Source organism: Balaenoptera borealis (genome assembly GCF_965194805.1).
Source record: "Balaenoptera borealis genome assembly, contig: HAP1_SCAFFOLD_339, whole genome shotgun sequence".
In the NCBI taxonomy this organism is placed as follows: Eukaryota; Metazoa; Chordata; class Mammalia; order Artiodactyla; family Balaenopteridae; genus Balaenoptera; species Balaenoptera borealis.
Window position 1 is genome coordinate 499,174 of NW_028123853.1, and position 25,197 is coordinate 524,370.

Genomic DNA, 25,197 nt, shown 5'->3' on the forward strand with positions numbered 1-25,197 from the left:
AAAACGCACCTCATTTCTCATCTCCTTGTGCTCGGGTTCGCCATTCCAGCCGCTTTACTAGCAATCTCCCTCCTTGGAGAATCAGCACCTTTAACCTCCTGTTCCGTACAGGTTGCAATTTGTCCTGAGGATGAACGGGAAGAGGGGGAACCAATGAGACACTAGCTCTAGGTGTTGGGACAGGCACAGGTCACTCTATTTTCCCATCAGGAAGAAGAATTAACCACAGGCTCAGCCTGCCGCCCGGGACCAAAATAGGGCCTAAAGCAATCCTGCGCTTTTGCGGCCAGCTCCCAAGAAAGCGAGTTGATAAATGGAGCTCAGGGGCACTGCAATTCACAAACCTGCAGAGTTATAAATGATAACTCTCGTCCTCAAATATATTGAGGGAAGGCAACGAAGAGGATTTGAAAGCACGGCAGAATTGCAGGAAACAGATTTCAGGAGGTAGATTCAAATCGCCTTTAAAGCACGAGAAAAGCGGCAGAACCTCGACAATGATGCCCTTGGCCAAAAAGGGCGTATGCGTTTTTTCCTGAATATATTCAGGAAAAAACGCATACGCCCTTTTTGGCCAACCAAGCAACCTGGAAAGGCAAATCAGCGCTACAAAGAAGTCTCGCTTCCCATCGGTCAAAAGGGCCATGCTGAATAAAGTGTCAAAACCAGAAATGCAGGACAGGCCATGGAGAAACGGGAGCCTTGCTACGCTGATGGGCGGGATGTAAATTGCCAACAGCCACTCTGGAGAAGTGTACGGTGTGTCCTGAAACATCGAAAAAACTCAGCTTAGAGAGCATAGGGCACTTCCACTCATGGGCGTATAAATTGGGAAAACTAAAAATCAGCAAGACAGAGGCACCCCAAAGTTTAGGGCTGCTCTGTTGACAAGAACCTCCACTTCGTTACACCCTAAATATCCCAGGAAAGAGAAAAATGGATAAAGAAGTTGTGGTCCTTATGTACAATGGAATATCACTCAGCCATGAAATCAACGTCATAAGGCTAGTAGCAGCATGATGAGTGGATTTAGGTACGACGATTCTAAGTGAAATAAGTCACACAGAAAAAGACACTTATCATAAGATATCACTTATAGAGGGAATGTAAAAACCGCGACACTTGAACTGAATTACAAAACAGAACAGAGTCACACGTTTAGAAAACACACTATGGCTGCTTAACGGGAAAGGTGAGGTGGGGTGATGCATAAAAGAAGGGTTTCAAATTAGCTCAGAGACCGTTCCATAAACCCAATATGTAATAGACACGACCTACTCCTTGCTCAGTGAACTGGACTCAACACCCCCTATTCACCGCCCAAGAATATATCTGACTAGTAAGAATGTTAAAACCTATGTATTGATATCTCTCTGTAAGTGAGTCAAGTGGGTGTAAAGCGGCATAAACACAGCAGTGAAAAGCAGCTAAACCCCTTTATAAAAATCAATCACTTTTAAAAACCCGTGAAACAAAGACAGTGAAAGAGAGAGAAATTATTACTAAATTCGTTCAGGGGCTGTGATGCCACCTGGATTGACCATATCTAGACCCACAGCTGATAGAGACATAAGGGTGGACACTCTTGGGGCTGAGAGGTTTGGTGAGGTTGGGTGAGCAAACGCAGACCCTTTAAAGTAATACTGCGTGGTTCCCATCCCATGGGTCCCAAATCTCCAGGTTCAAGGGCATCTTCCTACTTCGAAAACATGCATGAGAAACCCAGAAGATGGTGCACCGTGTGATCGGGAAAGGTTTCTAAAACGCACCTCATTTCTCATCTCCTTGTGCTCGGGTTCGCCATTCCAGCTGCTTTACTAGCAATCTCCCTCCTTGGAGAATCAGCACCTTTAACCTCCTGTTCCGTACAGGTTGCAATTTGTCCTGAGGATGAACGGGAAGAGGGGGAACCAATGAGACACTAGCTCTACGTGTTGGGACAGGCACAAGTCACTCTATTTTCCCATCAGGAAGAAGAATTAACCACAGGCTCAGCCTTCCGCCCGGAACCAGAATAGGGCCTGAAGCAATCCTGCGCTTTTGCGGCCAGCTCCCAAGAAAGCGACTTGAAAAATGGAGCGCAGGGGCACTGCAATTCACAAACCTGCAGAGTTATAAATGATAACTCTCGTCCTCAAATATATTGAGGGAAGGCCACGAAGAGGATTTGAAAGCAAGGCAGAATTGCAGGAAACAGATTTCAGGGGGAAGATTCGAATCGCCTTTAAAGCACGGGAAAAGCAGCAAAACCTCGACAATGATGCCCTTGGCCAAAAAGGGCGTATGCGTTTTTTCCTGAATATATTCAGGAAAAAACGCATACGCCCTTTTTGGCCAACCAAGCAACCTGGAAAGCCAATCAGCGCTACAAAGAAGTCTCGCTTCCCATCGGTCAAAAGGGCCATGCTGAATAAAGTGTCAAAACCAGAAATGCAGGACAGGCCATGGAGAAACGGGAGCCTTGCTACGCTGATGGGCGGAATGTAAATTGCCAACAGACACTCTGGAGAAGTGTACGGTGTGTCCTGAAACATCGAAAAAACTCAGCTTAGAGAGCATAGGGCACTTCCACTCATGGGCGTATAAATTGGGAAAACTAAAAATCAGCAAGACACAGGCACCCCAAAGTTTAGGGCTGCTCTGTTGACAAGAACCTCCACTTCGTTACACCCTAAATATCCCAGGAAAGAGAAAACTGGATAAAGAAGTTGTGGTCCTTATGTACAATGGAATATCACTCAGCCATGAAATCAACGTCATAAGGCTAGTAGCAGCATGATGAGTGGATTTAGGTACGACGATTCTAAGTGAAATAAGTCACACAGAAAAAGACACATATCATAACATATAACTTACAGAGGGAATGTAAAAATTGCTACCCTTGAACTGAATTACAAAACAGAACTGAGTCACACGTTTAGAAAACACACTATGGCTGCTTAACGGGAAAGGTGAGGTGGGGTGATGCATAAAAGAAGGGGTTCAAATTAGCTCAGATACCGTTCCATAAACCCAATATGTAACAGACACGACCTACTCCTTGCTCAGTGAACTGGACTCAACACCCCCTATTCACCACCCAAGAATATATCTGACTAGTAAGAATGTTAAAACCTATGTATTGATATCACTCTGTAAGTGAGTCAAGTGGGTGTAAAGCGGCATAAACACAGCAGTGAAAAGCAGCTAAACCCCTTTATAAAAATCAGTCACTTTTAAAAACCCGTGAAACAAAGACAGTGAAAGAGAGAGAAATTCTTACTAAATTCGTTCAGGGGCTGTGATGCCACCTGGATTGACCATATCTAGACCCACAGCTGATTGAGACATAAGGGTGGACAGACACTCTTGGGGCTGAGAGGTTTGGTGAGGTTGGGAGAGGAAACGCAGACCCTTTAAAGTAATACTGCGTGGTTCCCATCTCATGGGTCCCAAATCTCCAGGTTCAAGGGCATCTTCCCACTTCGAAAACATGCATGAGAAACCCAGAAGATGGTGCACCGTGTGATCGGCAAAGGTTTCTAAAACGCACCTCATTTCTCATCTCCTTGTGCTTGGGTTCGCCATTCCAGCCGCTTTACTAGCAATCTCCCTCCTTGGAGAATCAGCACCTTTAACCTCCTGTTCCGTACAGGTTGCAATTTGTCCTGAGGATGAACGGGAAGAGGGGGAACCAATGAGACACTAGCTCTAGGTGTTGGGACAGGCACAGGTCACTCTATTTTCCCATCAGGAAGAAGAATTAACCACAGGCTCAGCCTGCCGCCCGGGACCAAAATAGGGCCTGAAGCAATCCTGCGCTTTTGCGGCGAGCTCCCAAGAAAGCGAGTTGAAAAATGGAGCTCAGGGGCACTGCAATTCACAAACCTGCAGAGTTATAAATGATAACTCTCGTCCTCAAATATATTGAGGGAGGGCTTCCCTGGTGGCGCAGTGGTTGAGAATCTGCCTGCTAATGCAGGGGACACGGGTTCGAGCCCTGGTCTGGGAAGATCCCACATGCCACGGAGCAGCTGGGCCCGTGAGCCACAACTACTGAGCCTGCGCATCTGGAGCCTGTGCCCCGCAACGGGAGGGGCCGCGATAGTGAAAGGCCCGCGCACCGCGATGAAGAGCGGTCCCCGCACCGCGATGAAGAGTGGCCCCCGCTTGCCGCAACTAGAGAAAGCCCTCGCACGAACTGAAGACCCAACACAGCCAAAAATAAATAAATAAATAAAGTAGCTATAAAAAAAAATTAAAAAAAAAAAAAAAAAAAAAAAAAAAAAAAATATATTGAGGGAAGGCCACGAAGAGGATTTGAAAGCAAGGCAGAATTGCAGGAAACAGATTTCAGGAGGTAGATTCAAATCGCCTTTAAAGCACGGGAAAAGCGGCAAAACCTCGACAATGATGCCCTTGGCCAAAAAGGGCGTATGCGTTTTTTCCTGAATATATTCAGGAAAAAATGCATACGCCCTTTTTGGCCAACCAAGCAACCTGGAAAGGCAAATCAGCGCTACAAAGAAGTCTCGCTTCCCATCGGTCAAAAGGGCCATGCTGAATAAAGTGTCAAAACCAGAAATGCAGGACAGGCCATGGAGAAACGGGAGCCTTGCTACGCTGATGGGCGGGATGTAAATTGCCAACAGCCACTCTGGAGAAGTGTACGATGTGTCCTGAAACATCGAAAAAACTCAGCTTAGAGAGCATAGGGCACTTCCACTCATGGGCGTATAAATTGGGAAAACTAAACATCAGCAAGACACAGGCACCCCAAAGTTTAGGGCTGCTCTGTTGACAAGAACCTCCACTTCGTTACACCCTAAATATCCCAGGAAAGAGAAAACTGGATAAAGAAGTTGTGGTCCTTGTGTACAATGGAATATCACTCAGCCATGAAATCAACGTCATAAGGCTAGTAGCAGCATGATGAGTGGATTTAGGTACGACGATTCTAAGTGAAATAAGTCACACAGAAAAAGACACTTATCATAAGATATCACTTATAGAGGGAATGTAAAAACCGCGACCCTTGAACTGAATTACAAAACAGAACAGAGTCACACGTTTAGAAAACACACTATGGCTGCTTAACGGGGAAGGTGAGGTGGGGTGATGCATAAAAGAAGGGGTTCAAATTAGCTCAGAGACCGTTCCATAAACCCAATATGTAACAGACACGACCTACTCCTTGCTCAGTGAACTGGACTCAACACCCCCTATTCACCACCCAAGAATATATCTGACTAGTAAGAATGTTAAAACCTATGTATTGATATCACTCTGTAAGTGAGTCATGTGGGTGTAAAGCGGCATACACACAGCAGTGAAAAGCAGCTAAACCCCTTTATAAAAATCAATCACTTTTAAAAACCCGTGAAACAAAGACAGTGAAAGAGAGAGAAATTCTTACTAAATTCGTTCAGGGGCTGTGATGCCACCTGGATTGACCATATCTAGACCCACAGCTGATTGAGACATAAGGGTGGACACTCTTCGGGCTGAGAGGTTTGGTGAGGTTGGGTGAGCAAACGCAGACCCTTTAGAGTAATACTGCGTGGTTCCCATCCCATGGGTCCCAAATCTCCAGATTCAAGGGCATCTTCCTACATCGAAAACATGCATGAGAAACCCAGAAGATGGTACACCGTGTGATCGGGAAAGGTTTCTAAAACGCACCTCATTTCTCATCTCCTTGTGCTCGGGTTCGCCATTCCAGCCGCTTTACTAGCAATCTCCCTCCTTGGAGAATCAGCACCTTTAACCTCCTGTTCCGTACAGGTTGCAATTTGTCCTGAGGATGAACGGGAAGAGGGGGAACCAATGAGACACTAGCTCTAGGTGTTGGGACAGGCACAGGTCACTCTATTTTCCCATCAGGAAGAAGAATTAACCACAGGCTCAGCCTTCCACCCGGAACCAGAATAGGGCCTGAAGCAATCCTGCGCTTTTGCGGCCAGCTCCCAAGAAAGCGAGTTGAAAAATGGAGCTCAGGGGCACTGCAATTCACAAACCTGCAGAGTTATAAATCATAACTCTCGTCCTCAAATATATTGAGGGAAGGCCACGAAGAGGATTTGAAAGCAAGGCAGAATTGCAGAAAACAAATTTCAGGAGGTAGATTCGAATCGCCTTTAAAGCACGGGAAAAGCAGCAAAACCTCGACAATGATGCCCTTGGCCAAAAAGGGCGTATGCGTTTTTTCCTGAATATATTCAGGAAAAAACGCATACGCCCTTTTTGGCCAACCAAGCAACCTGGAAAGGCAAATCAGCTCTACAAAGAAGTCTCGCTTCCCATCGGTCAAAAGGGCCATGCTGAATAAAGTGTCAAAACCAGAAATGCAGGACAGGCCATGGAGAAACGGGAGCCTTGCTACGCTGATGGGCGGGATGTAAATTGCCAACAGCCACTCTGGAGAAGTGTACGGTGTGTCCTGAAACATCGAAAAAACTCAGCTTACACAGCATAGGGCACTTCCAATCATGGGCGTATAAATTGGGAAAACTAAAAATCAGCAAGACACAGGCACCCCAAAGTTTAGGGCTGCTCTGTTGACAAGAACCTCCACTTCGTTACACCCTATATATCCCAGGAAAGAGAAAAATGGATAAAGAAGTTGTGGTCCTTATGTACAATGGAATATCACTCAGCCATGAAATCAACGTCATAAGGCTAGTAGCAGCATGATGAGTGCATTTAGGTACGACGATTCTAAGTGAAATAAGTCACACAGAAAAAGACACTTATCATAAGATATCACTTATAGAGGGAATGTAAAAACCGCGACCTTGAACTGAATTACAAAACAGAACAGAGTCACACGTTTAGAAAACACACTATGGCTGCTTAACGGGAAAGGTGAGGTGGGGTGATGCATAAAACAAGGGTTTCAAATTAGCTCAGAGACCGTTCCATAAACCCAATATATAATAGACACGACCTACTCCTTGCTCAGTGAACTGGACTCAACACCCCCTATTCACCGCTCAAGAATATATCTGACTAGTAAGAATCTTAAAACCTATGTATTGATATCTCCCTGTAAGTGAGTCAAGTGGGTGTAAAGCGGCATACACACAGCAGTGAAAAGCAGCTAAACCCCTTTATAAAAATCAATCACTTTTAAAAACCCGTGAAACAAAGACAGTGAAAGAGAGAGAAATTCTTACTAAATTCGTTCAGGGGCTGTGATGCCACCTGGATTGACCATATCTAGACCCACAGCTGATAGAGACATAAGGGTGGACGCTCTTGGGGCTGAGAGGTTTGGTGAGGTTGGGTGAGCAAACGCAGACCCTTTAAAGTAATACTGCGTGGTTCCCATCCCATGGGTCCCAAATCTCCAGGTTCAAGGGCATCTTCCCACTTCGAAAACATGCATGAGAAACCCAGAAGATGGTGCACCGTGTGATCGGTAAAGGTTTCTAAAACGCACCACATTTCTCATCTCCTTGTGCTCGGGGTCGCCATTCCAGCCGCTTTACTAGCAATCTCCCTCCTTGGAGAATCAGCACCTTTAACCTCCTGTTCCGTACAGGTTGCAATTTGTCCTGAGGATGAACGGGAAGAGGGGGAACCAATGAGACACTAGCTCTAGGTGTTGGGACAGGCACAGGTCACTCTATTTTCCCATCAGGAAGAAGAATTAACCACAGGCTCAGCCTGCCGCCCGGGACCAAAATAGGGCCTGAAGCAATCCTGCGCTTTTGCGGCCAGCTCCCAAGAAAGCGAGTTGAAAAATGGAGCTCAGGGGCACTGCAATTCACAAACCTGCAGAGTTATAAATGATAACTCTCGTCCTCAAATATATTGAGGGAAGGCAACGAAGAGGATTTGAAATCACGGCAGAATTGAAGGAAACAGATTTCAGGAGGTAGATTCAAATCGCCTTTAAAGCACGAGAAAAGCGGCAGAACCTCGACAATGATGCCCTTGGCCAAAAAGGGCGTATGCGTTTTTTCCTGAATATATTCAGGAAAAAACGCATACGCCCTTTTTGGCCAACCAAGCAACCTGGAAAGGCAAATCAGCGCTACAAAGAAGTCTCGCTTCCCATCGGTCAAAAGGGCCATGCTGAATAAAGTGTCAAAACCAGAAATGCAGGACACGCCATGGAGAAACGGGAGCCTTGCTACGCTGATGGGCGGGATGTAAATTGCCAACAGCCACTCTGGAGAAGTGTACGGTGTGTCCTGAAACATCGAAAAAACTCAGCTTAGAGAGCATAGGGCACTTCCACTCATGGGCGTATAAATTGGGAAAACTAAACATCAGCAAGACACAGGCACCCCAAAGTTTAGGGCTGCTCTGTTGACAAGAACCTCCACTTCGTTACACCCTAAATATCCCAGGAAAGAGAAAACTGGATAAAGAAGTTGTGGTCCTTATGTACAATGGAATATCACTCAGCCAGGAAATCAACGTCATAAGGCTAGTAGCAGCATGATGAGTGGATTTAGGTACGACGATTCTAAGTGAAATAAGTCACACAGAAAAAGACACTTATCCTAAGATATCACTTATAGAGGGAATGTAAAAATTGCTACCCTTGAACTGAATTACAAAACAGAACAGAGTCACACGTTTAGAAAACACACTATGGCTGCTTAACGGGAAAGGTGAGGTGGGGTGATGCATAAAAGAAGGGGTTCAAATTAGCTCAGAGACCGTTCCATAAACCCAATATGTAACAGACACGACCTACTCCTTGCTCAGTGAACTGGACTCAACACCCCCTATTCACCACACAAGAATATATCTGACTAATAAGAATGTTAAAACCTATGTATTGATATCACTCTGTAAGTGAGTCAAGTGGGTGTAAAGTTGCATAAACACAGCAGTGAAAAGCAGCTAAACCCCTTTTTAAAAATCAATCACTTTTAAAAACCCGTGAAACAAAGACAGTGAAAGAGAGAGAAATTCTTACTAAATTCGTTCAGGGGCTGTGATGCCACCTGGATTGACCATATCTAGACCCACAGCTGATAGAGACATAAGGGTGGACACTCTTGGGGCTGAGAGGTTTGGTGAGGTTGGGTGAGCAAACGCAGACCCTTTAAAGTAATACTGCGTGGTTCCCATCCCATGGGTCCCAAATCTCCAGGTTCAAGGGCATCTTCCTACTTCGAAAACATGCATGAGAAACCCAGAAGATGGTGCACTGCGTGATCGGGAAAGGTTTCTAAAACGCACCTCATTTCTCATCTCCTTGTGCTCGGGTTCGCCATTCCAGCCGCTTTACTAGCAATCTCCCTCCTTGGAGAATCAGCACCTTTAACCTCCTGTTCCGTACAGGTTGCAATTTGTCCTGAGGATGAACGGGAAGAGGGGGAACCAATGAGACACTAGCTCTAGGTGTTGGGACAGGCACAGGTCACTCTATTTTCCCATCAGGAAGAAGAATTAACCACAGGCTCAGCCTGCCGCCCGGGACCAAAATAGGGCCTGAAGCAATCCTGCGCTTTTGCGGCGAGCTCCCAAGAAAGCGAGTTGAAAAATGGAGCTCAGGGGCACTGCAATTCACAAACCTTCAGAGTTATAAATGATAACTCTCGTCCTCAAATATATTGAGGGAAGGCCACGAAGAGGATTTGAAAGCAAGGCAGAATTGCAGGAAACAGATTTCAGGAGGTAGATTCAAATCGCCTTTAAAGCACGGGAAAAGCGGCAAAACCTCGACAATGATGCCCTTGGCCAAAAAGGGCGTATGCGTTTTTTCCTGAATATATTCAGGAAAAAACGCATACGCCCTTTTTGGCCAACCAAGCAACCTGGAAAGGCAAATCAGCGCTACAAAGAAGTCTCGCTTCCCATCGGTCAAAAGGGCCATGCTGAATAAAGTGTCAAAACCAGAAATGCAGGACAGGCCATGGAGAAACGGGAGCCTTGCTACGCTGATGGGCGGGATGTAAATTGCCAACAGCCACTCTGGAGAAGTGTACGGTGTGTCCTGAAACATCGAAAAAACTCAGCTTAGAGAGCATAGGGCACTTCCACTCATGGGCGTATAAATTGGGAAAACTAAAAATCAGCAAGACACAGGCACCCCAAAGTTTAGGGCTGCTCTGTTGACAAGAACCTCCACTTCGTTACACCCTAAATATCCCAGGAAAGAGAAAACTGGATAAAGAAGTTGTGGTCCTTATGTACAATGGAATATCACTCAGCCATGAAATCAACGTCATAAGGCTAGTAGCAGCATGATGAGTGGATTTAGGTACGACGATTCTAAGTGAAATAAGTCACACAGAAAAAGACACTTATCCTAAGATATCACTTATAGAGGGAATGTAAAAATTGCTACCCTTGAACTGAATTACAAAACAGAACAGAGTCACACGTTTAGAAAACACACTATGGCTGCTTAACGGGGAAGGTGAGGTGGGGTGATGCATAAAAGAAGGGGTTCAAATTAGCTCAGAGACCGTTCCATAAACCCAATATGTAACAGACACGACCTACTCCTTGCTCAGTGAACTGGACTCAACACCCCCTATTCACCACCCGAGAATATATCTGACTAGTAAGAATGTTAAAACCTATGTATTGATATCACTCTGTAAGTGAGTCATGTGGGTGTAAAGCGGCATACACACAGCAGTGAAAAGCAGCTAAACCCCTTTATAAAAATCAATCACTTTTAAAAACCCGTGAAACAAAGACAGTGAAAGAGAGAGAAATTCTTACTAAATTCGTTCAGGGGCTGTGATGCCACCTGGATTGACCATATCTAGACCCACAGCTGATTGAGACATAAGGGTGGACACTCTTCGGGCTGAGAGTTTTGGTGAGGTTGGGTGAGCAAACGCAGACCCTTTAGAGTAATACTGCGTGGTTCCCATCCCATGGGTCCCAAATCTCCAGATTCAAGGGCATCTTCCTACATCGAAAACATGCATGAGAAACCCAGAAGATGGTACACCGTGTGATCGGGAAAGGTTTCTAAAACGCACCTCATTTCTCATCTCCTTGTGCTCGGGTTCGCCATTCCAGCCGCTTTACTAGCAATCTCCCTCCTTGGAGAATCAGCACCTTTAACCTCCTGTTCCGTACAGGTTGCAATTTGTCCTGAGGATGAACGGGAAGAGGGGGAACCAATGAGACACTAGCTCTAGGTGTTGGGACAGGCACAGGTCACTCTATTTTCCCATCAGGAAGAAGAATTAACCACAGGCTCAGCCTTCCACCCGGAACCAGAATAGGGCCTGAAGCAATCCTGCGCTTTTGCGGACAGCTCCCAAGAAAGCGAGTTGAAAAATGGAGCTCAGGGGCACTGCAATTCACAAACCTGCAGAGTTATAAATCATAACTCTCGTCCTCAAATATATTGAGGGAAGGCCACGAAGAGGATTTGAAATCAAGGCAGAATTGCAGAAAACAAATTTCAGGAGGTAGATTCGAATCGCCTTTAAAGCACGGGAAAAGCAGCAAAACCTCGACAATGATGCCCTTGGCCAAAAAGGGCGTATGCGTTTTTTCCTGAATATATTCAGAAAAAAACACATACGCCCTTTTTGGCCAACCAAGCAACCTGGAAAGGCAAATCAGCGCTACAAAGAAGTCTCGCTTCCCATCGGTCAAAAGGGCCATGCTGAATAAAGTGTCAAAACCAGAAATGCAGGACACGCCATGGAGAAACGGGAGCCTTGCTACGCTGATGGGCGGGATGTAAATTGCCAACAGCCACTCTGGAGAAGTGTACGGTGTGTCCTGAAACATCGAAAAAACTCAGCTTAGAGAGCATAGGGCACTTCCCCTCATGGGCGTATAAATTGGGAAAACTAAAAATCAGCAAGACACAGGCACCCCAAAGTTTAGGGCTGCTCTGTTGACAAGAACCTCCACTTCGTTACACCCTAAATATCCCAGGAAAGAGAAAACTGGATAAAGAAGTTGTGGTCCTTATGTACAATGGAATATCACTCAGCCAGGAAATCAACGTCATAAGGCTAGTAGCAGCATGATGAGTGGATTTAGGTACGACGATTCTAAGTGAAATAAGTCACACAGAAAAAGACACTTATCCTAAGATATCACTTATAGAGGGAATGTAAAAATTGCTACCCTTGAACTGAATTACAAAACAGAACAGAGTCACACGTTTAGAAAACACACTATGGCTGCTTAACGGGAAAGGTGAGGTGGGGTGATGCATAAAAGAAGGGGTTCAAATTAGCTCAGATACCGTTCCATAAACCCAATATGTAACAGACACGACCTAATCCTTGCTCAGTGAACTGGACTGAACACCCCCTATTCACCACCAAAGAATATATCTGACTAATAAGAATGTTAAAACCTATGTATTGATATCACTCTGTAAGTGAGTCAAGTGGGTGTACAGCGGCATAAACACAGCAGTGAAAAGCAGCTAAACCCCTTTATAAAAATCAGTCACTTTTAAAAACCCGTGAAACAAAGACAGTGAAAGAGAGAGAAATTCTTACTAAATTCGTTCAGGGGCTGTGATGCCACCTGGATTGACCATATCTAGACCCACAGCTGATTGAGACATAAGGGTGGACAGACACTCTTGGGGCTGAGAGGTTTGGTGAGGTTGGGAGAGGAAACGCAGACCCTTTAAAGTAATACTGCGTGGTTCCCATCTCATGGGTCCCAAATCTCCAGGTTCAAGGGCATCTTCCCACTTCGAAAACATGCATGAGAAACCCAGAAGATGGTGCACCGTGTGATCGGGAAAGGTTTCTAAAACGCACCTCATTTCTCATCTCCTTGTGCTTGGGTTCGCCATTCCAGCCGCTTTACTAGCAATCTCCCTCCTTGGAGAATCAGCACCTTTAACCTCCTGTTCCGTACAGGTTGCAATTTGTCCTGAGGATGAACGGGAAGAGGGGGAACCAATGAGACACTAGCTCTAGGTGTTGGGACAGGCACAGGTCACTCTATTTTCCCATCAGGAAGAAGAATTAACCACAGGCTCAGCCTGCCGCCCGGGACCAAAATAGGGCCTGAAGCAATCCTGCGCTTTTGCGGCGAGCTCCCAAGAAAGCGAGTTGAAAAATGGAGCTCAGGGGCACTGCAATTCACAAACCTGCAGAGTTATAAATGATAACTCTCGTCCTCAAATATATTGAGGGAAGGCCACGAAGAGGATTTGAAAGCAAGGCAGAATTGCAGGAAACAGATTTCAGGAGGTAGATTCAAATCGCCTTTAAAGCACGGGAAAAGCGGCAAAACCTCGACAATGATGCCCTTGGCCAAAAAGGGCGTATGCGTTTTTTCCTGAATATATTCAGGAAAAAACGCATACGCACTTTTTGGCCAACCAAGCAACCTGGAAAGGCAAATCAGCGCTACAAAGAAGTCTCGCTTCCCATCGGTCAAAAGGGCCATGCTGAATAAAGTGTCAAAACCAGAAATGCAGGACAGGCCATGGAGAAACGGGAGCCTTGCTACGCTGATGGGCGGGATGTAAATTGCCAACAGCCACTCTGGAGAAGTGTACGATGTGTCCTGAAACATCGAAAAAACTCAGCTTAGAGAGCATAGGGCACTTCCACTCATGGGCGTATAAATTGGGAAAACTAAACATCAGCAAGACACAGGCACCCCAAAGTTTAGGGCTGCTCTGTTGACAAGAACCTCCACTTCGTTACACCCTAAATATCCCAGGAAAGAGAAAACTGGATAAAGAAGTTGTGGTCCTTATGTACAATGGAATATCACTCAGCCAGGAAATCAACGTCATAAGGCTAGTAGCAGCATGATGAGTGGATTTAGGTACGACGATTCTAAGTGAAATAAGTCACACAGAAAAAGACACTTATCCTAAGATATCACTTATAGAGGGAATGTAAAAATTGCTACCCTTGAACTGAATTACAAAACAGAACAGAGTCACACGTTTAGAAAACACACTATGGCTGCTTAACGGGAAAGGTGAGGTGGGGTGATGCATAAAAGAAGGGGTTCAAATTAGCTCAGAGACCATTCCATAAACCCAATATGTAACAGACACGACCTACTCCTTGCTCAGTGAACTGGACTCAATACCCCCTATTCACCACACAAGAATATATCTGACTAATAAGAATGTTAAAACCTATGTATTGATATCACTCTGTAAGTGAGTCAAGTGGGTGTAAAGTGGCATAAACACAGCAGTGAAAAGCAGCTAAACCCCTTTATAAAAATCAATCACTTTTAAAAACCCGTGAAACAAAGACAGTGAAAGAGAGAGAAATTCTTACTAAATTCGTTCAGGGGCTGTGATGCCATCTGGATTGACCATATCTAGACCCACAGCTGATAGAGACATAAGGGTGGACACTCTTGGGGCTGAGAGGTTTGGTGAGGTTGGGTGAGCAAACGCAGACCCTTTAAAGTAATACTGCGTGGTTCCCATCCCATGGGTCCCAAATCTCCAGGTTCAAGGGCATCTTCCTACTTCGAAAACATGCATGAGAAACCCAGAAGATGATGCACCGTGTGATCGGGAAAGGTTTCTAAAACGCACCTCATTTCTCATCTCCTTGTGCTCGGGTTCGCCATTCCAGCCGCTTTACTAGCAATCTCCCTCCTTGGAGAATCAGCACCTTTAACCTCCTGTTCCGTACAGGTTGCAATTTGTCCTGAGGATGAACGGGAAGAGGGGGAACCAATGAGACACTAGCTCTAGGTGTTGGGACAGGCACAGGTCACTCTATTTTCCCATCAGGAAGAAGAATTAACCACAGGCTCAGCCTGCCGCCCGGGACCAAAATAGGGCCTAAAGCAATCCTGCGCTTTTGCGGCCAGCTCCCAAGAAAGCGAGTTGATAAATGGAGCTCAGGGGCACTGCAATTCACAAACCTGCAGACTTATAAATGATAACTCTCGTCCTCAAATATATTGAGGGAAGGCAACGAAGAGGATTTGAAAGCACGGCAGAATTGCAGGAAACAGATTTCAGGAGGTAGATTCAAATCGCCTTTAAAGCACGAGAAAAGCGGCAGAACCTCGACAATGATGCCCTTGGCCAAAAAGGGCGTATGCGTTTTTTCCTGAATATATTCAGGAAAACACGCATACGCCCTTTTTGGCCAACCAAGCAACCTGGAAAGGCAAATCAGCGCTACAAAGAAGTCTCGCTTCCCATCGGTCAAAAGGGCCATGCTGAATAAAGTGTCAAAACCAGAAATGCAGGACAGGCCATGGAGAAACGGGAGCCTTGCTACGCTGATGGGCGGGATGTAAATTGCCAACAGCCACTCTGGAGAAGTGTACGGTGTGTCCTGAAACATCGAAAAAACTCAGCTTAGAGAGCATAGGGCACTTCCACTCATGGGTGTATAAACTGGGAAAACTACAAATCAGCAAGACACAGGCACCCCAAAGTTTAGGGCTGCTCTGTTTACAGGAACCTCCACTTAATTACACCCTAAATATCCCAGGAAAGAGAAAACTGGATAAAGAAGTTGTGGTCCTTATGTACAATGGAATATCACTCAGCCATGAAATCAACGTCATAAGGCTAGTAGCAGCATGATGAGTGGATTTAGGTACGACGATTCTAAGTGAAATAAGTCACACAGAAAAAGACACTTATCATAAGATATCACTTATAGAGGGAATGTAAAAACCGCGACCCTTGAACTGAATTACAAAACAGAACAGAGTCACACGTTTAGAAAACACACTATGGCTGCTTAACGGGAAAGGTGAGGTGGGGTGATGCATAAAACAAGGGTTTCAAATTAGCTCAGAGAGCGTTCCATAAATCCCATATGTAATACACACGACCTACTCCTTGCTCAGTGAACTGGACTCAACACCCCCTATTCACCACCCAAGAATATATCTGACTAGTAAGAATGTTAAAACCTATGTATTGATATCTCTATGTAAGTGAGTCAAGTGAGTGTAAAGCGGCATAAACACAGCAGTGAAAAGCAGCTAAACCCCTTTATAAAAATCAATCACTTTTAAAAACCCGTGAAACAAAGACAGTGAAAGAGACAGAAATTCTTACTAAATTCGTTCAGGGGCTGTGATGCCACCTGGATTGACCATATCTAGACCCACAGCTGATTGAGACATAAGGGTGGACACTCTTGGGGCTGAGAGGTTTGGTGAGGTTGGGTGAGCAAACGCAGACCCTTTAAAGTAATACTGCGTGGTTCCCATCCCATGGGTCCCAAATCTCCAGGTTCAAGGGCATCTTCCTACTTCAAAAACATGCATGAGAAACCCAGAAGATGGTGCACCGTGTGATCGGGAAAGGTTTCTAAAACGCACCTCATTTCTCATCTCCTTGTGCTCGGGTTCGCCATTCCAGCCGCTTTACTAGCAATCTCCCTCCTTGGAGAATCAGCACCTTTAACCTCCTGTTCCGTACAGGTTGCAATTTGTCCTGAGGATGAACGGGAAGAGGGGGAACCAATGAGACACTAGCTCTAGGTGTTGGGACAGGCACAGGTCACTCTATTTTCCCATCAGGAAGAAGAATTAACCACAGGCTCAGCCTTCCGCCCGGAAACAGAATAGGCCCTGAAGCAATCCTGCGCTTTTGCGGCCAGCTCCCAAGAAAGCGAGTTGAAAAATGGAGCTCAGGGGCACTGCAATTCACGAACCTGCAGAGTTATAAATCATAAGTCTCGTCCTCAAATATATTGATGGAAGACAACGAAGAGGATTTGAAAGCAAGGCAGAATTGCAGGAAACAGATTTCAGGAGGTAGATTCGAATCGCCTTTAAAGCACGGGAAAAGCGGCAAAACCTCGGCAATGATGCCCTTGGCCAAAAAGGGCGTATGCGTTTTTTCCTGAATATATTCAGGAAAAAACGCATACGCCCTTTTTGGCCAACCAAGCAACCTGGAAAGGCAAATCAGCGCTACAAAGAAGTCTCGCTTCCCATCGGTCAAAAGGGCCATGCTGAATAAAGTGTCAAAACCAGAAATGCAGGACAGGCCATGGAGAAACGGGAGCCTTGCTACGCTGATGGGCGGGATGTAAATTGCCAACAGCCACTCTGGAGAAGTGTACGGTGTGTCCTGAAACATCGAAAAAACTCAGCTTAGAGAGCATAGGGCACTTCCACTCATGGGCGTATAAATTGGGAAAACTACAAATCAGCAAGACACAGGCACCCCAAAGTTTAGGGCTGCTCTGTTGACAAGAACCTCCACTTCATTACACCCTAAATATCCCAGGAAAGAGAAAAATGGATAAAGAAGTTGTGGTCCTTATGTACAATGGAATATCACTCAGCCATGAAATCAACGTCATAAGGCTAGTAGCAGCATGATGAGTGGATTTAGGTACGACGATTCTAAGTGAAATAAGTCACACAGAAAAAGACACTTATCATAAGATATCACTTATAGAGGGAATGTAAAAACCGCGACCCTTGAACTGAATTACAAAACAGAACAGAGTCACACGTTTAGAAAACACACTATGGCTGCTTAACGGGAAAGGTGAGGTGGGGTGATGCATAAAAGAAGGGTTTCAAATTAGCTCAGAGACCGTTCCATAAACCCAATATGTAATAGACACGACCTACTCCTTGCTCAGTGAACTGGACTCAACACCCCCTATTCACCGCCCAAGAATATATCTGACTAGTAAGAATGTTAAAAGCTATGTATTGATATCTCCCTGTAAGTGAGTCAAGTGGTTGTAAAGCGGCATAAACACAGCAGTGAAAAGCAGCTAAGCCCCTTTATAAAAATCAATCACTTTTAAAAACCCGTGAAACAAAGACAGTGAAAGATAGAGAAATTCTTACTAAATTCGTTCAGGGGCTGTGATGCCACCTGGATTGACCATATCTAGACCCACAGCTGATTGAGACATAAGGGTGGACACTCTTCGGGCTGAGAGTTTTGGTGAGGTTGGGTGAGCAAACGCAGACCCTTTAGAGTAATACTGCGTGGTTCCCATCCCATGGGTCCCAAATCTCCAGATTCAAGGGCATCTTCCTACATCGAAAACATGCATGAGAAACCCAGAAGATGGTACACCGTGTGATCGGGAAAGGTTTCTAAAACGCACCTCATTTCTCATCTCCTTGTGCTCGGGTTCGCCATTCCAGCCGCTTTACTAGCAATCTCCCTCCTTGGAGAATCAGCACCTTTAACCTCCTGTTCCGTACAGGTTGCAATTTGTCCTGAGGATGAACGGGAAGAGGGGGAACCAATGAGACACTAGCTCTAGGTGTTGGGACAGGCACAGGTCACTCTATTTTCCCATCAGGAAGAAGAATTAACCACAGGCTCAGCCTTCCACCCGGAACCAGAATAGGGCCTGAAGCAATCCTGCGCTTTTGCGGACAGCTCCCAAGAAAGCGAGTTGAAAAATGGAGCTCAGGGGCACTGCAATTCACAAACCTGCAGAGTTATAAATCATAACTCTCGTCCTCAAATATATTGAGGGAAGGCCACGAAGAGGATTTGAAATCAAGGCAGAATTGCAGAAAACAAATTTCAGGAGGTAGATTCGAATCGCCTTTAAAGCACGGGAAAAGCAGCAAAACCTCGACAATGATGCCCTTGGCCAAAAAGGGCGTATGCGTTTTTTCCTGAATATATTCAGAAAAAAACACATACGCCCTTTTTGGCCAACCAAGCAACCTGGAAAGGCAAATCAGCGCTACAAAGAAGTCTCGCTTCCCATCGGTCAAAAGGGCCATGCTGAATAAAGTGTCAAAACCAGAAATGCAGGACACGCCATGGAGAAACGGGAGCCTTGCTACGCTGATGGGCGGGATGTAAATTGCCAACAGCCACTCTGGAGAAGTGTACGGTGTGTCCTGAAACATCGAAAAAACTCAGCTTAGAGAGCATAGGGCACTTCCCCTCATGGGCGTATAAATTGGGAAAACTAAAAATCAGCAAGACACAGGCACCCCAAAGTTTAGGGCTGCTCTGTTGACAAGAACCTCCACTTCGTTACACCCTAAATATCCCAGGAAAGAGAAAACTGGATAAAGAAGTTGTGGTCCTTATGTACAATGGAATATCACTCAGCCAGGAAATCAACGTCATAAGGCTAGTAGCAGCATGATGAGTGGATTTAGGTACGACGATTCTAAGTGAAATAAGTCACACAGAAAAAGACACTTATCCTAAGATATCACTTATAGAGGGAATGTAAAAATTGCTACCCTTGAACTGAATTACAAAACAGAACAGAGTCACACGTTTAGAAAACACACTATGGCTGCTTAACGGGAAAGGTGAGGTGGGGTGATGCATAAAAGAAGGGGTTCAAATTAGCTCAGATACCGTTCCATAAACCCAATATGTAACAGACACGACCTAATCCTTGCTCAGTGAACTGGACTGAACACCCCCTATTCACCACCAAAGAATATATCTGACTAATAAGAATGTTAAAACCTATGTATTGATATCACTCTGTAAGTGAGTCAAGTGGGTGTACAGCGGCATAAACACAGCAGTGAAAAGCAGCTAAACCCCTTTATAAAAATCAGTCACTTTTAAAAACCCGTGAAACAAAGACAGTGAAAGAGAGAGAAATTCTTACTAAATTCGTTCAGGGGCTGTGATGCCACCTGGATTGACCATATCTAGACCCACAGCTGATTGAGACATAAGGGTGGACAGACACTCTTGGGGCTGAGAGGTTTGGTGAGGTTGGGAGAGGAAACGCAGACCCTTTAAAGTAATACTGCGTGGTTCCCATCTCATGGGTCCCAAATCTCCAGGTTCAAGGGCATCTTCCCACTTCGAAAACATGCATGAGAAACCCAGAAGATGGTGCACCGTGTGATCGGGAAAGGTTTCTAAAACGCACCTCATTTCTCATCTCCTTGTGCTTGGGTTCGCCATTCCAGCCGCTTTACTAGCAATCTCCCTCCTTGGAGAATCAGCACCTTTAACCTCCTGTTCCGTACAGGTTGCAATTTGTCCTGAGGATGAACGGGAAGAGGGGGAACCAATGAGACACTAGCTCTAGGTGTTGGGACAGGCACAGGTCACTCTATTTTCCCATCAGTAAGAAGAATTAACCACAGGCTCAGCCTGCCGCCCGGGACCAAAATAGGGCCTGAAGCAATCCTGCGCTTTTGCGGCGAGCTCCCAAGAAAGCGAGTTGAAAAATGGAGCTCAGGGGCACTGCAATTCACAAACCTGCAGAGTTATAAATGATAACTCTCGTCCTCAAATATATTGAGGGAAGGCCACGAAGAGGATTTGAAAGCAAGGCAGAATTGCAGGAAACAGATTTCAGGAGGTAGATTCAAATCGCCTTTAAAGCACGGGAAAAGCGGCAAAACCTCGACAATGATGCCCTTGGCCAAAAAGGGCGTATGCGTTTTTTCCTGAATATATTCAGGAAAAAACGCATACGCACTTTTTGGCCAACCAAGCAACCTGGAAAGGCAAATCAGCGCTACAAAGAAGTCTCGCTTCCCATCGGTCAAAAGGGCCATGCTGAATAAAGTGTCAAAACCAGAAATGCAGGACAGGCCATGGAGAAACGGGAGCCTTGCTACGCTGATGGGCGGGATGTAAATTGCCAACAGCCACTCTGGAGAAGTGTACGATGTGTCCTGAAACATCGAAAAAACTCAGCTTAGAGAGCATAGGGCACTTCCACTCATGGGCGTATAAATTGGGAAAACTAAACATCAGCAAGACACAGGCACCCCAAAGTTTAGGGCTGCTCTGTTGACAAGAACCTCCACTTCGTTACACCCTAAATATCCCAGGAAAGAGAAAACTGGATAAAGAAGTTGTGGTCCTTATGTACAATGGAATATCACTCAGCCAGGAAATCAACGTCATAAGGCTAGTAGCAGCATGATGAGTGGATTTAGGTACGACGATTCTAAGTGAAATAAGTCACACAGAAAAAGACACTTATCCTAAGATATCACTTATAGAGGGAATGTAAAAATTGCTACCCTTGAACTGAATTACAAAACAGAACAGAGTCACACGTTTAGAAAACACACTATGGCTGCTTAACGGGAAAGGTGAGGTGGGGTGATGCATAAAAGAAGGGGTTCAAATTAGCTCAGAGACCATTCCATAAACCCAATATGTAACAGACACGACCTACTCCTTGCTCAGTGAACTGGACTCAACACCCCCTATTCACCACACAAGAATATATCTGACTAATAAGAATGTTAAAACCTATGTATTGATATCACTCTGTAAGTGAGTCAAGTGGGTGTAAAGTGGCATAAACACAGCAGTGAAAAGCAGCTAAACCCCTTTATAAAAATCAATCACTTTTAAAAACCCGTGAAACAAAGACAGTGAAAGAGAGAGAAATTCTTACTAAATTCGTTCAGGGGCTGTGATGCCATCTGGATTGACCATATCTAGACCCACAGCTGATAGAGACATAAGGGTGGACACTCTTGGGGCTGAGAGGTTTGGTGAGGTTGGGTGAGCAAACGCAGACCCTTTAAAGTAATACTGCGTGGTTCCCATCCCATGGGTCCCAAATCTCCAGGTTCAAGGGCATCTTCCTACTTCGAAAACATGCATGAGAAACCCAGAAGATGATGCACCGTGTGATCGGGAAAGGTTTCTAAAACGCACCTCATTTCTCATCTCCTTGTGCTCGGGTTCGCCATTCCAGCCGCTTTACTAGCAATCTCCCTCCTTGGAGAATCAGCACCTTTAACCTCCTGTTCCGTACAGGTTGCAATTTGTCCTGAGGATGAACGGGAAGAGGGGGAACCAATGAGACACTAGCTCTAGGTGTTGGGACAGGCACAGGTCACTCTATTTTCCCATCAGGAAGAAGAATTAACCACAGGCTCAGCCTGCCGCCCGGGACCAAAATAGGGCCTAAAGCAATCCTGCGCTTTTGCGGCCAGCTCCCAAGAAAGCGAGTTGATAAATGGAGCTCAGGGGCACTGCAATTCACAAACCTGCAGACTTATAAATGATAACTCTCGTCCTCAAATATATTGAGGGAAGGCCACGAAGAGGATTTGAAAGCAAGGCAGAATTGCAGGAAACAGATTTCAGGAGGTAGATTCAAATCGCCTTTAAAGCACGAGAAAAGCGGCAGAACCTCGACAATGATGCCCTTGGCCAAAAAGGGCGTATGCGTTTTTTCCTGAATATATTCAGGAAAAAACGCATACGCCCTTTTTGGCCAACCAAGCAACCTGGAAAGGCAAATCAGCGCTACAAAGAAGTCTCGCTTCCCATCGGTCAAAAGGGCCATGCTGAATAAAGTGTCAAAACCAGAAATGCAGGACAGGCCATGGAGAAACGGGAGCCTTGCTACGCTGATGGGCGGGATGTAAATTGCCAACAGCCACTCTGGAGAAGTGTACGGTGTGTCCTGAAACATCGAAAAAACTCAGCTTAGAGAGCATAGGGCACTTCCACTCATGGGTGTATAAACTGGGAAAACTACAAATCAGCAAGACACAGGCACCCCAAAGTTTAGGGCTGCTCTGTTTACAGGAACCTCCACTTAATTACACCCTAAATATCCCAGGAAAGAGAAAAATGGATAAAGAAGTTGTGGTCCTTATGTACAATGGAATATCACTCAGCCATGAAATCAACGTCATAAGGCTAGTAGCAGCATGATGAGTGGATTTAGGTACGACGATTCTAAGTGAAATAAGTCACACAGAAAAAGACACTTATCATAAGATATCACTTATAGAGGGAATGTAAAAACCGCGACCCTTGAACTGAATTACAAAACAGAACAGAGTCACACGTTTAGAAAACACACTATGGCTGCTTAACGGGAAAGGTGAGGTGGGGTGATGCATAAAACAAGGGTTTCAAATTAGCTCAGAGAGCGTTCCATAAATCCCATATGTAATACACACGACCTACTCCTTGCTCAGTGAACTGGACTCAACACCCCCTATTCACCACCCAAGAATATATCTGACTAGTAAGAATGTTAAAACCTATGTATTGATATCTCTATGTAAGTGAGTCAAGTGAGTGTAAAGCGGCATAAACACAGCAGTGAAAAGCAGCTAAACCCCTTTATAAAAATCAATCACTTTTAAAAACCCGTGAAAAAAAGACAGTGAAAGAGACAGAAATTCTTACTAAATTCGTTCAGGGGCTGTGATGCCACCTGGATTGACCATATCTAGACCCACAGCTGATTGAGACATAAGGGTGGACACTCTTGGGCCTGAGAGGTTTGGTGAGGTTGGGTGAGCAAACGCAGACCCTTTAAAGTAATACTGCGTGGTTCCCATCCCATGGGTCCCAAATCTCCAGGTTCAAGGGCATCTTCCTACTTCAAAAACATGCATGAGAAACCCAGAAGATGGTGCACCGTGTGATCGGGAAAGGTTTCTAAAACGCACCTCATTTCTCATCTCCTTGTGCTCGGGTTCGCCATTCCAGCCGCTTTACTAGCAATCTCCCTCCTTGGAGAATCAGCACCTTTAACCTCCTGTTCCGTACAGGTTGCAATTTGTCCTGAGGATGAACGGGAAGAGGGGGAACCAATGAGACACTAGCTCTAGGTGTTGGGACAGGCACAGGTCACTCTATTTTCCCATCAGGAAGAAGAATTAACCACAGGCTCAGCCTTCCGCCCGGAAACAGAATAGGCCCTGAAGCAATCCTGCGCTTTTGCGGCCAGCTCCCAAGAAAGCGAGTTGAAAAATGGAGCTCAGGGGCACTGCAATTCACGAACCTGCAGAGTTATAAATCATAAGTCTCGTCCTCAAATATATTGATGGAAGACTACGAAGAGGATTTGAAAGCAAGGCAGAATTGCAGGAAACAGATTTCAGGAGGTAGATTCGAATCGCCTTTAAAGCACGGGAAAAGCGGCAAAACCTCGGCAATGATGCCCTTGGCCAAAAAGGGCGTATGCGTTTTTTCCTGAATATATTCAGGAAAAAACGCATACGCCCTTTTTGGCCAACCAAGCAACCTGGAAAGGCAAATCAGCGCTACAAAGAAGTCTCGCTTCCCATCGGTCAAAAGGGCCATGCTGAATAAAGTGTCAAAACCAGAAATGCAGGACAGGCCATGGAGAAACGGGAGCCTTGCTACGCTGATGGGCGGGATGTAAATTGCCAACAGCCACTCTGGAGAAGTGTACGGTGTGTCCTGAAACATCGAAAAAACTCAGCTTAGAGAGCATAGGGCACTTCCACTCATGGGCGTATAAATTGGGAAAACTACAAATCAGCAAGACACAGGCACCCCAAAGTTTAGGGCTGCTCTGTTGACAAGAACCTCCACTTCATTACACCCTAAATATCCCAGGAAAGAGAAAAATGGATAAAGAAGTTGTGGTCCTTATGTACAATGGAATATCACTCAGCCATGAAATCAACGTCATAAGGCTAGTAGCAGCATGATGAGTGGATTTAGGTACGACGATTCTAAGTGAAATAAGTCACACAGAAAAAGACACTTATCATAAGATATCACTTATAGAGGGAATGTAAAAACCGCGACCCTTGAACTGAATTACAAAACAGAACAGAGTCACACGTTTAGAAAACACACTATGGCTGCTTAACGGGAAAGGTGAGGTGGGGTGATGCATAAAAGAAGGGTTTCAAATTAGCTCAGAGACCGTTCCATAAACCCAATATGTAATAGACACGACCTACTCCTTGCTCAGTGAACTGGACTCAACACCCCCTATTCACCGCCCAAGAATATATCTGACTAGTAAGAATGTTAAAACCTATGTATTGATATCTCCCTGTAAGTGAGTCAAGTGGTTGTAAAGCGGCATAAACACAGCAGTGAAAAGCAGCTAAGCCCCTTTATAAAAATCAATCACTTTTAAAAACCCGTGAAACAAAGACAGTGAAAGATAGAGAAATTCTTACTAAATTCGTTCAGGGGCTGTGATGCCACCTGGATTGACCATATCTAGACCCACAGCTGATTGAGACATAAGGGTGGACACTCTTGGGGCTGAGAGGTTTGGTGAGGTTGGGTGAGCAAACGCAGACCCTTTAAAGTAATACTGCGTGGTTCCCATCCCATGGGTCCCAAATCTCCAGGTTCAAGGGCATCTTCCTACTTCGAAAACATGCATGAGAAACCCAGAAGATGGTGCACCGTGTGATCGGGAAAGGTTTCTAAAACGCACCTCATTTCTCATCTCCTTGTGCTTGGGTTCGCCATTCCAGCCGCTTTACTAGCAATCTCCCTCCTTGGAGAATCAGCACCTTTAACCTCCTGTTCCGTACAGGTTGCAATTTGTCCTGAGGATGAACGGGAAGAGGGGGAACCAATGAGACACTAGCTCTAGGTGTTGG

General features: G+C 45.3%; 1 long non-coding RNA gene across 1 annotated transcript in view; it reads right to left on the reverse strand.

Annotated features, from left to right (window-relative positions):
* Positions 1-7,535, reverse strand: part of LOC309621356 — a 36,342-nt gene extending 28,807 nt beyond the window's left edge. The window contains exon 1 of the long non-coding RNA XR_014239961.1: positions 7,421-7,535. This is a non-coding gene — a long non-coding RNA (uncharacterized lncRNA). The remainder of the gene's footprint in view (positions 1-7,420) is intronic.
* Positions 7,536-25,197: the final 17,662 nt, after the last annotated feature.